Source organism: Chanodichthys erythropterus, chromosome 17 (assembly GCF_024489055.1).
Source record: "Chanodichthys erythropterus isolate Z2021 chromosome 17, ASM2448905v1, whole genome shotgun sequence".
NCBI classification, from domain to species: Eukaryota; Metazoa; Chordata; class Actinopteri; order Cypriniformes; family Xenocyprididae; genus Chanodichthys; species Chanodichthys erythropterus.
Window position 1 is genome coordinate 17279476 of NC_090237.1, and position 12936 is coordinate 17292411.

The 12936-nt window shown below is 38.2% G+C and overlaps 1 protein-coding gene across 19 annotated transcripts in view; it reads left to right on the top strand.

The window, feature by feature from the left end:
- Nucleotides 1–12936, top strand: part of myo18ab (myosin XVIIIA b) — a 116471-nt gene that overhangs the window by 27089 nt on the left and 76446 nt on the right. For 6 of the 19 annotated variants that reach the window (XM_067364919.1, XM_067364918.1, XM_067364922.1 and 3 more), the window contains exon 1: nt 10277–11011. The exons of 5 other annotated variants lie outside the window; for them this stretch is intronic. The gene's annotated coding sequence lies outside the window, so the exon portion shown is untranslated. Of the gene's footprint in view, nt 1–10276; nt 11012–12936 lie in introns of those variants that run through there. 8 more of the 19 variants (XM_067364924.1, XM_067364926.1, XM_067364925.1 and 5 more) reach the window with 4 other exon arrangements.

The window sequence follows — 12936 nt, forward strand, 5'->3', positions numbered from 1 at the left end:
GAAAGTGGAAGCGCAGAAGACCATGTAAAGTCACAGAGTGGGGTCACCGAGTACTGAGGCACATAAGGGGCTTTCGCACCGAATAGTTCTAGGAACTTATAGGATAGGTTATTGGATATAGGATAGTTATAGGATCTAGTAACTTGGATAGTTCCCAGAGAACTAATTTCTCCCCAGGGTCGGAGGATGGAGGATGCTGTGATCTGAGCTGTTTGTTGTGTGTCGTGGGTTTCGTGATAACGGAGATGGAACTGAAAGAGCAAAAAGTAGTGCTAAGAGACTTTCAGTATTACATATCATCATGGTGGAGAAAAGATCACAACCCTGCAGACTGCAGGTATATGCCTTTTATCACTGTATTCCATGTTTGTGAAGTAAATATGTTTACACTGCTTTTTAAAAATGCTGGGTGCCATTGTTTGACATGCGTTTGACCAATCAACATACACTTACATCATGGATAGTTACTATAGGCCTATTTACTGTTTGTAAATATTCGGGATGCGCGCGCATCATGGTTGCAGAAAACCCGGGAGTGATAACCAGTACGACTAGAGAGTTACGGCGAAGCGGTTCAAAGTAGTTAAGATTTAGAAACATTATAGAATATTTTGATTTGTTATTCTTTTAAAATGTTGTCGGCATATCACAGCAGCTTCACCCAGCGATAAGCACTGTTATTTCAAAAAAGTTAACATTACCGAGTGGGATACAGCTTACGGATCCGTTTGCCATGGCACCTTGTCAGTGGTTAAATGAAGAAACGAAATGGCCAAGCATCCAGTGGCCAGAGATATATATTTACCTGATTGACACCTCAAGTGTATAGCCTATACTCAGGAGAAGCTAAAAGTGTATAAGTCTCTTGACACGTACAACTTAGTTTTTTGTTTTTTGTTTTTGTTTGTCACGAATTAAAAGAATAAAAAGTTAATTTCGAGTTTATATCTCACAATTATGACTTTTATTTCTCGCAAATCTGAGTTTATATCTCACATTTCTTACAAAGAAAAATATATATACTCGTTATTCTGTCTTTTCTGAATTGCAATTTATCCCGCATTTCTGACTTTTTCCCCCTCAGAATTGTGAAATAAACTCACAATTGCGAGTAATAAAGTCCGAACTGGGAGTAATAAACACGCAAATGCAAGAAAAAAGTCAGAATTGTGAAATTAAAATTGTATAGAATGTTTAAAAGTTATCTATGTGAAATGTTATAGGTTTAAATAATATTTCAATGCTGTAACTGCTATGTATGTATGCCCTCTGAACTGCATATGTGAATATTATGTAGACTTACTGTTTACATCAAATTCCTGCTTTAATAGTAGACTAATCCTTGCAGGTGTCATCAGTCCAGTCTGTGAAACGTCTCCGTTTAGCTTCAAAGGATGTTTTCAACGATGGTTTTCTTTAAAAATGAAGACTATATTTTTTGCATTCCGATTCCAACATCCAAAGGCACAACAAAACATTTTTCTCTTATTCTGTGGATTTTGCACATTTTCCTCCAATTGCTACCGCTATTTTTCTGCAACCACTATGCGCGCGCAGCTGCAAGTGACGTCATTGTGACGTCTGCTCCAAAGTGGTCTATAGTGCTGGTTTAGTCCTACTCTGAAGTAGAAGCTAATTTAGTTCCCCCAAAAGGAGTTCCTAGAACTAAAATCATTCCTAGTTCCTGCAGTATGAACATGGCAAAATCGGAGTACTTCAGCCAATAGTTCTAGGAACTTTGAAAAGGTTCCTCTGGTGCAAAAGGCCCTATAGTGCATAAAAGTCCCAAACGCTCTGCTGATTCCATAGCTAAAGAGTTCCACTGGCGTTAATATCGGCACCAAAACTGTGCGGCGGGAGCTTCATGGAATGGGGTTTCCATGGGCGAGTAACTGCTTGTAAGCCACGCATCACCTAGTACAATCCCAAGCTTTGAATTGAGTTGTTTAAAGCACACTGCCACTGGACTCTGGAGCTGTAGAAACATGTTCTGTGGAGTGATGAATCGCACTTCTCTGTTTGGCAGTCTGATGGATTATCTGAGTTTGGTGGATGCCATGCAGGAGAAGTTTATCTGCCTGACTACATTGTGACAACTGTAAGTTTGGTGGAGGTGGGATAATGGTAGGGGACTGTTTTCAGGGGTTAGGCTAGGCCCCTTACTTCCAGTCAAGGGAAATCTTATCAAGACAATGCTGAACAATGCTATGCTTTCAACTTTTTATGGGAACAGTTTGGGAAGGCCCTTTTCTATTCCAGCATGATTGTGCCCCAGTGCACAAAGCAAAGTCCATAAAGATATGGTTGGATGAGTTTGGTGTGGAAGAACTTGAGTGGCCCACACAGAGCCCTGACCTCAACCCCATCGAACACCTTTAGGATGAGCTGCTAGGGCATGGACTGTGTGTTTCTAGCTGGTAGACCCTTAAGTGTTGAGCTCTGCAATGTCTCAGTCTATTACTGTAACCACAGCTATGTGTCCCAGAATGCAATGGGCTCCAGGCACAGGGCACTGTGGTGTGGTTTAGCTTCAGAGCGGAACTGACCCTAGCCTCAAAAAATAGTGTTGTCATCTTGGACTGAGTGCCAGTTCAGCAGCCTGACATTTTAAGTCCAGCCAAAACAGTTTAAATGGTCTTTATTCATCTGAAGGAACGCTCTACTCCACGAACAATAACACTAGTGGCACTTTTGAGTGAATATGGTCTTTCGACAATGATGCGTATGAACATTGTGATACAACTATGCTTTGTTATTCAAAACATTGGGAAGATTCTTTCCTAGAACAGAAGAACTCTTTCCAAGCTGTCGTTTCCTGAGTCCAATGAAAGCTCTTGAACAGGAATTCACATGTGCTAGCACGCTTCATGGGGAACCACTAGTTTAAAGGCATTTATGTAATACCACAAGTTCAATATGTTTCCAGCCGATGGGCTGTCAGTTTGATACAGTGTTTGGTACTCAAGTAAACCCATTACAGGCAGAACCCACCCATGCTCTATGTAACTTTTGATTGGTTCCTGATGCGCTCATAGCTATTAAATTCATTCCTGACCTTCGACCTGGCGCAGGGGTGAAAGGCCAGCTAAATTCCTTAAGTTGTGTAAATGCAGCCGTATTTCTTCTGCATTCCACGAAGATTAGCACAGACAGACAGAATTAGCCTGGCTGCTTAACAAATGTTGATTGTGGCTGTAAAGAGGCTTGACATGGAGGCCTGGACACTTCTAGAGCTGCAACTCAGCATGTTTGGTGACCATGTTCTACAGTTGCAAAATCTAAACGCATCTCTGTTATGTTTAATTTGGTTTGAGATTTCAAACCGGAATTGTAAAGTGGGTCAATGTGGAGCGATGAATTGTGGCAGCCTTGGCAGAGTTTTCTTGACCTTTATGGTGGTTTTTAAATGTCTTATACTTGTCAGCTCTAATGGCTACTGTCAAGGAGCTCTACACGGATCTGCTCTTCATCACCTAATCCACACTTTACACAGCCTGTGTTTAATGTAGTGCACAGGAAACGAGTCTGGTTCTCTTCATAGGCCCTTCTTTAGAGGCATAGACATACAATAGAGTTAGTTATATTGTAGTCACACTGGCTTTGCTGTGCCCTTAGCCTACAGAGAGGGCACGCGTATATCTTTTGCACCAAAATGGTGCTGTTTATTGTGCCGACGTTCGACCTGGTGATTTGTGAATCTCTCTTAGAACTGGGATGAATGATTTGAACTCAGAAGTATGATGTAATTCTGGGACACCTAACTAGGATCTGAGGATCTGTTTATAATGATAAGCACTATACAAATCAGTTTGACTAAATAAACTGTGTATCTAGAATAAATGGGACTTAGAACGGCCTTTTATATTTTAAGCATCATCATAATTGTGGGCCTTTGCATTAAAGTTTTTTGAAAACACTTGATGTAACTTGCAAACTACCATAGACTACCATTCAACAGTTTGCGGTCGGTAGGATTTTAAAATGTTTTTAAATTAGTCTCTTATGCTCACCAATGCTGCATTTATTTGATAAAAATACAGTAAAAAATTATATTACAGTAAAATATTAGAATTTAAAATAAGTTTATAAAATATAAAATATAAAATAACGGTGTAAAATTATTCATTTCTTTTTAAGAAATGTTACTGACCCAAAACATTGTAGTGTACAAAAGTTAAAAATTTTGAGAACATATTGTAACATCTCAAGTTTGTTTTATAAATAACAATCATTTACTCTTTTTTCTTATTATATTACTATGTGACAAGCTGATCGCAACATCAGAAGAATGGGAATGATTAACTGCTTAATTTAGCAGCTGGTGACAGATTTTTATAAATGGTTGGTGTTACATATGCTTGTGTGTGTATATCTTAAGGCATCCAAGATCTTGAGTCACATCCTGTGATGGAGGAAGAGGGTCTGTCTGTAACAGTGGCCCAGATGTGCCAGCCAGTACCCTTGAGCAGAGCCAAGACATGACTAGCTCAGTGAGGTGTTTAACTCGGTTCTGCCAGCACATTAACACTCATACAACAGTTTCCTTATAAATTACTAATGGATACAGAAATCTGCCATTTTCCATGTTTAAGAAGGGAGTGGCAGGAGGCATCTGAGAAGGAGGGAAGATAAGCTGAACAATACTGATGCTTCTGCTCCATTTACTGTATGCTCGGGTTTGGTGTAATGTAGTATCCTTGGTTATAGTCCTGAGTACTGTATTAATGTGTGTAGTTAGGAGTGCTGTGCTGCTTTAATGGTTGGTGAGGGCTTTTTGAGGGCTTATGTCTTGTTTTTTTAGGGCCCGAGCACCAATAGTGTGAGGGACAGTATTGTAAATGCTCAGTCAATTATTCTTCTTTTCCTAAATGAATCGTATTTTTGAGGGCCTAAACATGCTCAAACTCATGAAACGAAGTGGTGAAAATTTATGTTTGATATTGGTTTCAGAATTAGGTGGTGCAAAATGGCTTGATAGCACAATTAAGCGCCCTTCGCGCTACGTTTTGCGTACAGGTATGAAATTCGGTAGACGTGTAACAGCTCAATACCTACAAAAAAGTCCCTGATCAAAATCTGTTAGCCATAGCACCACCTGCTGGCAACAGGAAATGGCATGCTTTGCACTGTAATTCACTCCCAGAAACATATTTGTATATGCCATGAAGTACCAAACATGCTAGAAACACGTTAAATCATGCAACACTTGATTAAGTGCTAATGAATGTGATAAGGAAGTTGTTGTAACTCAGGGATGCAATATCCAATCTGCTCCAAACTTCACGTTTGATAATAGTCCTGGCCTGAAGACAACGACATGGCCACATTCAGTTATAGACAAAGCGCCACTTGTTGGCAGCAGGAAGTGTGGCACTTTGAAATGACTATTCACTGTTTTCCTAAGGCCACCGGGTGGTGGTGAGCCTGGGTGCGAGGGCCCTTTCATCGCTGCTTTGCTTTTTATTTTACTTTACAGAACAAAGCAGAAGGGAACAGAAATTGATAGATGTTGGTGTGTATGAATATGTGTGTGTGTGTGTGTGTGTGTGTTTAAAGGTTGTGTAGCCTTGTGACTGATCAGGCCACTAATTATATTGTGCTCCTTTTTGCATGCCTGTAGTAATACTTTGCAGTGGTTAATACACCAGAAAACTGTATTCTGGGAAAGTAAATGGCTTCAGTCATGTGCCTTTTGTTTGTAGATGGTACAAGCATCCATGTTATACATGCACAACTGTTCATTCTACTGTTTGTGGCAATATAGGGAGATTCAGTCTCTGTTTGGGGAAAATGTGTCTGTTTAGATGACAAATGGACTGTTTACACTGGTCAGTTGTCAAACAACACCTAAGGATAAGATCAGAAGGATTAGACATTCATCATGTTGTTCCATCTAAAGTGTAAGATATCTGGGACATGTACATGCCAGTTGTGTTGTGTCTCTCCCATCTGAGGTCACATTTCAGGGGGACAGCAAAAGAGAAGATGGATGTTACCTTGCAGCCCAGTCTTGAGTTCACTTCCTCTAGAAATCTTTTGGTAATGAGGATGTCCTGCAGTAATGATTTGGGGAAAATGAGGCCAATATTGGCATTGGTTCTGTAAGGCTGGGCCGTATGTGTGTTTTCCATCTCTAGACTGGGCTCTCAGATGCTCATCTTCTCTCTTTCTTCTATTTTCATGGACTGATGCTGCAGCAGGTACTTCCTTCTCATACATATTCATCTTTTTTTTTTTTTTTTTTTAGCTTAACTTTCCCTCCTTTTCTACCTTTTTACCTCCCACAGTAAGCTATCACTGCCGTGTGCCCACGCAGGGTTTTTACTTGGTTTACAGAGTTATTTTGGCTATAAGCAGCTCTTGCATGACTCAGGTTGATGTCAGCATCTTTGACAAGGTCTGCTGAGCTCTGTGCAGTCACACCCTCTGGTCTGGCCATCACGTCATTAATTTAGGGTCTCACAGACGTGGGTCTAATTAATTTAGGGTCTGTGGACGTGTACATTCTTGCAATGACTGGATTGTGTACAGTCTGGGCTGTGATCAATGCGTTTATCTCTGTTTCTGTAAACAGGAAGATGATTTTCATTTATGATATAGAGAATTTGTCTGGGTGGGTGTGGTGGAGTTTTTGCATGCGTGCGTGTGTATGTTAGCATAACCCACTTTTGTGGTTTTTACTAGTGCCACTGTAATTGCTCGGGGCATTATGTAAGATTATACAGTAAAATTGCTCCTCATGTCTTCTAGATATCAGTCTCTGTATTAAACATAAAGCTTTTTCAATTTATTTTCACTTAAATTAATTCTTCATTTGGAAATAGAATAAATGAATGGAAATGAATAGTGAATAAACTGACATATGGAATTTTTCATTAGTTGTTTTAATTCTAGTTTTTGTTTAAATACAGCAGGTCTGTCCACATTTATTGCATTGCAGGAATCACATTCCAATCAAGTGCTGGGCTTCATTTTAGTTTTTACAGTGCTATTATTGGACATTAATCTGATATTAATAATTTATAACTCTTCTTGTGTTCCAATGTAAATGATTAAGATTTAATAACTACTATATATAGTATATGTATATGCTACCCTTCAGAAGATTCAGAAGTCTCTTTTGCTCACCAAGGCTATTTATTAGATCGAAAATACAGTAAAACAGAAATATTGTGAAACATAACAATTTATAAAAAAAAGCTTTTTTCTAGTTATAATATATTTTAAAATGTCATTTATTCCTGTGAAGTCAAAGCTGAATTTACAGCATCATTACTCCAGTCTTCAGTGAATCATGATCCTTCAGAAATCATTTTAATATGTTGATTTGGTGCTCAAGAAACAGCTATTCTTTTTATTAAATGTCTTATTATCTTTTTATTAATACAGTGGTACTGCTTGTGCTTAATATTTTTGTGGAAACCATGATACAATTTTTCAGGATTCTTTGAATAGAAATTTCAAAAGAACAGCATTTATTGGAAATAGAAATGTTTTGTAAAATTATAAATGCCTTTATTGACACTTTATGAATTTAATGCGTCCTTTCTGAATAAAAACTTTAATTCCTTTCTTTCAAAATTTTGAATGGTAGTGTGTATGTGTGTGGGGATATGTCTTAATATCTTATTTTCATATACTTTTTCATACTTGACACATCAATAAATAGGCAATATAGACAATGATGATAAATAAAAATGCATTCAGCACATTTTCATATTAATAAAATCTCAATATCTGTGATCTGAGTAACATTAACATTTTCTATGGAATATCTAGTTGGGAATGGGACAGGCTGTGTTAGAGAGCTCTACAGGGATCAGAGTGCATGCTGACATTGTCATTGTCCTGCCGGTGCTGACAGAGAGTGTGACGGTGAGAGTGTTCTCGTTTGTTCCTGGCTGTTGTGCGTTGCATACTCTTCTCATTATCTCCGACTGATAGCCTCATAGCTCACATTCCTCTCCGATCCAAATGCCATTTCTCTCTCTGTCTCTCTTCCCCAGGCCAGCCTGCAGTGTCAGCTCTGCTTCAGTCTGTTTCTCCCTCCCCCTCATCGTGTTCTCCCACACAGTCGTGCACGCCGCCATAGTGGTCTTTTAATCCACACAGACACGTGTGGGTGTGCTGTGTCCTCTTCAGGACGTGCTGTAGCATAGACTCCATGCACCACACCCCGTGCCGCCACAGGCCTGTACCAGCACCATCTGCAGAGCCTGAGCTATCACCTCATCCATCTCCTGCAGGGTGATTTCTATATGCGAGACACGACACCGAATCTCCAGGCTATTATCTGCACTACCTGGAAAATGATAGTGGGAGTGAAAAGTACACTAGTAAAAGGAGGTGAAAACAATCAGCCTCCCTTGACAGGGTGTGTAGACCACTGCTGGCTTCAGCCTACTTTTAAGAAGGGCTACAGCGCCCTCTTGTGCTTGTAAGCTTGAATGCCAATATAACGAGAATTAAAATAGGAAATTTCGCCTCCTAGTGGCAGGTTATGACTTTACAGCTATGAAAAGGCATTCCCCGCCTCTCTCCTTAGAGGAAATGATTGATTTTGGCCATGATTCTTGGCTAAGACCATGAACTCAGCTGTGCACTGCAGTTTCCCGTTGCTTTAGGAAGAAACGCTTTGAACAGAGAATCATACTTTTTCTTTATTTTCTTATCTTACTTTGACAAACACATATGGAAATAATATCAAAACAATAAATGACAGTAATAATAAATCTTAATCCAGTGCACTTTAGCACTTACTCTAAATAAATATTAACACACCGAAAATGAGAATTCATTCACTTGCCATGAAGTCCAGTCAAACCTGTATGACTTTCTTTTTTTTAATTCAATAACTTTCTACCATATAATGAAACTAAATTTTACAACAATTTAGAGAGAAGAAGGTTTTGCTCTGTTCTCTACACAAAGCTATCATATGTTTTCAAAAAAAGTATATACAATATACATGGAAATATACTAAACCAAACCATTCTCTTTTACTCTTTATGTGTGTATGCTACTGTTAAAAAACAGTTTCAGCTGTTTTTTTAAAATCTCTCTTATGTTCACAAGAATGCTTTTATTTTCTCAAAAATGGGGATGCACGATATGTCGGCTACCATATCGGTATCTGCCGATATATGTTAATTTTTAATGTTATCGTTATCGGCCCGATAAGAAAATTTGGCTGATATATTAAAGCTGATAAGAAATGGATTATATTTCCTTCAGCTGAGACACTTTAGATGTGCACTGTCCGCCATTTTGAATCGCTTGAAATATTATTGAAATCACTTCAAAAAGGAAAATACAGTTAAGTACAACATACAATGCAAGTCTGTCATATAGGCTACATAATATTATAATGAGAACATTATAATTGTGTGCTTGGGACATGGCTTTTAATGGTGAGACTTTTATTTTTTGTAATCAGGCTCACAAAAATTATATAATTTATTATTTAGATTTATTGGCCAATATATCGCTTATCGTCTTTCAAATATAAAGAATTATCTGTTATCAGTATTGGCCAAAATGTCCATATTGGTGCATCCCTAATCAAAAATACAGTACAAACAGTAATTTCAAATGGTAATGATAATTTACAATATTATTGTTTTCTATTTAAATATATATTTTAAAATAAGTAATTTATTCCTGTGAAGACTGGAGTAATGATGCTGAAAATTCAGCTTTTTCCACCAGTGTCACGTGATCCTTCAGAAATCATTCTAATATGCCAATTTGCTGCTTAATAAACATTTCTTATTATCAATATTGAAAAGTTGTGTTTCTAAATTATTTTTGTAAAAACCGTCATACATACGGATATTGAGGATTCTTTGAAAGTACACTGTAAAAACATTTGTTCTTAGTTTAACTTGATTTAAAGTATCGCCAACTAAAATATCCACGTTGTCACTTAGTACAACTTAAAGTTGACTAAACTTAAAATTTTAAAGTTGAAACAACACATTTTTTTTTTTACATTGTTCAAAAGAACAGCATTTATTTTAAATAGATTTTTTTTGTAACGATGGTTACGTCTTTACTGTCCCTTTTCAGCAATTTAAAGCATCCTTGCTGACCCCAAAAAGTCTCATGTACTACTGTTTAATGATTTTGGAGTTTGACAGCTCCAGTCTCCATTCACATAAAAGAGTAAGAGATATTCTTCAAAACTTCACCTTTTTTGTTTTTCTACAGTAGAGCGAAAGGCACATGGGTTTGAAACGACATGGTGAGTATTTTCTGGAGTCAGTCTTTGGTGCTCAGCTCACACTTTGAGAGATATGTTTATATATGTATGTGTGTGTTCATTAGGTGTGAGCCACGGCAGCTTTTATTTCCAGTCTGCTCTGCAGTATTGAAATCACTCTGTGTAGGAAGTGCCAAGGCCTTGCGTCATTTCCTCAACCTTCTCTCTCAGCGCTTCTGTTTTTCTCCTCTGTTTCCCCTCTCCGCCCTACACCTCTGTATCTCTCTGAAAAGAGAAAAACGCTAAGCCAGCGCTCAAGGCCTTAATGCTCACTCCACATCTTCCAACAACAAAGTTTACACCTTCGTTGAGAGCTTCTTTGAAACCAGCAGACACCCACACGTGTACACGCCTGCACTGGACCAACGTTTGCTCTGGAGCAGCTGAGCAGGAGAAGCAACTGCGGAGCTGTCCATCACCCAGCCTACATTTTTGGGGGTGGGGGAGAAAGCAGGACTGTTGCAGCGGTGGTACTTGGGTTTTTTATTTTTAGACTCTTCTCGACCCTCTACCACGACAGCTGTCTCTTTCCTCCTCCTTCTCTGACAGAGCAACGTCAGGAATAGCCTATCGCTTTACACCTCTCAAAACTAGGGCTGCCGGTTAGTGTGACGTGAGACTACTGGTTCTCAGGACTGTCTCGAACACACACATAAACGTGTCCCGCTGCTTTCTCTTGCCGCTCTGCTCCACTCTGACCTGGGTAAGGGAGCGACGGTAACTGTTTGGAGCTTCTGCAGAGGATCTCAGGTAAGGTGGCAGGCTTTGCTCATGGTCCTGGATGGGGGAATCTGTAGATCTAGACCTGTGGAGGAGTCTGTTGGCTCAGAGTTCTGCTGCAGTCTGGACTCAGGCCTGCTCTGGCACCTATTTTTAGGCTTGAGTGTGATGGCATGCCAGGAGCAATGATCGAGCCAGCTAGTGCTAATGCTAAATTCATTGAGTTTTGCAATTTCAATTGAAAAATGTGAATTCAGTTAAGGGTTTTCTTGTACTTTAGTGTGTTACGTGGCTGGTTTGTTTGGATTGTGCTGTGTAAGTTGGTATTTGGATACTAGAAGGAAGCTCTGGATTGGCATTACTGAGGTTAAGTGCTTAAGTCCATCAAGCTCAATAGAGGCTTTTGTTTGAGTTGGTTTGCTCTTGTAGAAAAATGTAGTGCCATTTTAGCCATTATGTCTTGGTTATTGTACTCTTGAGATGAATGTTTCAAATGGGTCTTATTTTTTGGATGTCTCATGGCTTTTTTCTAATGCTTTTGAACTGTTCTAGGACTGTCGAGTGTTTGATAGATGAAGTCAGTGGGTTATTTTGTGTATACAGTCATTTGGATCATATGCTTCACAGTCTGTCTGCAGAAGCTTTTATTGATGTGGCCATAAACTTTCAGCTGTTCAATTATGTCTCTTTTGTTGAGCTAAATTGCTGTCGCTGGTATTTATTCTGTTTCGGTGTAGGTTTCTTCATTTCTCAGTTGAATTATAATTAGTTTTAGAAATTTAATTTTGTTAGCTGAATTGAATTTAATCTCCATTAATGTCTAAATTGGCCTTGGCATTAATTCCATCCCTTTTGTTACTGTATATGTCCTCGAGAAACCTTTTAGAATGAAAGCTAATCAAGTCTACCAGTCCTGTGTTGAGTGATAAGACCAATTTAATTTGTATATGCTATGAGTATTGTATACATAAAAAAATTATGTATTTTATCTTTTAACACTGTTAATGCCAATTGTTAATACTAGAAATGTATATATCCAGTTGCTAGGAAAAATAGGGCTGTTTGCTTTGTTCGTGGTTTTCAGTGATTCTCTAGCTAACAGATTTAGCCATAAACAAAATGTTTCTGTGGTACAGATTAAAATCTTGCTATATAATAATAATAATAATAATAATAATAATAATAATAATAATAATAATAATAGCTGTTGTTAATAATTATAATTTATCATTTTAACCTTTATCATTATTATTATTATTATTATTATTATTATTAATATTATATATGTTTTAAACACTTTTTTCCTTATGAGAATAGAATATTTAAGGGAATCTAAATCCTTTGGTTTCTGCTTTTACAACAAGAAGTTACATAATTTAGGTCATATTTAATGTTAATTATTTTGTGTGGCTGTTTATCAATTTGATAACCCAAAGTTTCTGGTATTGTTACTGTTTGCACAGTTAGCCTGTTGTGTGTAGTATGATGTGGGCTGCTTCTTGCCCATGTGGCTGCTCTTAAAAAAGTCTGTGCTGTCAGTATCACAGTGCTCTGTTAACAGATAAGCACGCCATGGGTAACTTTTTATAGATGCAGTGTGTCTGATGGCTGGAAGGCCTGGTGAAGGGTCAGTGGTGGCGTGAGGGGCTTTATGGGAGTTCAGAGTGGGGATTTGGATATGGAGTTAGAGGACGGCAGCTACATTAGACAGCCTTGTGGGAGATCCCAGAGTAATCCATACAGAAATGTGGTAGTGTGACAATGAAGTGAAACTGCTTTGTGTTTATAAACAAAACCTCTCTGGCAATCATCTTTCTTTTTTTTTTTCTCTTTTTTTTTTTTTTTAAAGGAAAATTTTAACCAAAAAGATGATTCTGTCATTTACTCATCCTCATGTAATTTCAAACTTGTGGAACTCAAAAGGAAACATTTTAAAAATATGAAAGTGTTTCAAG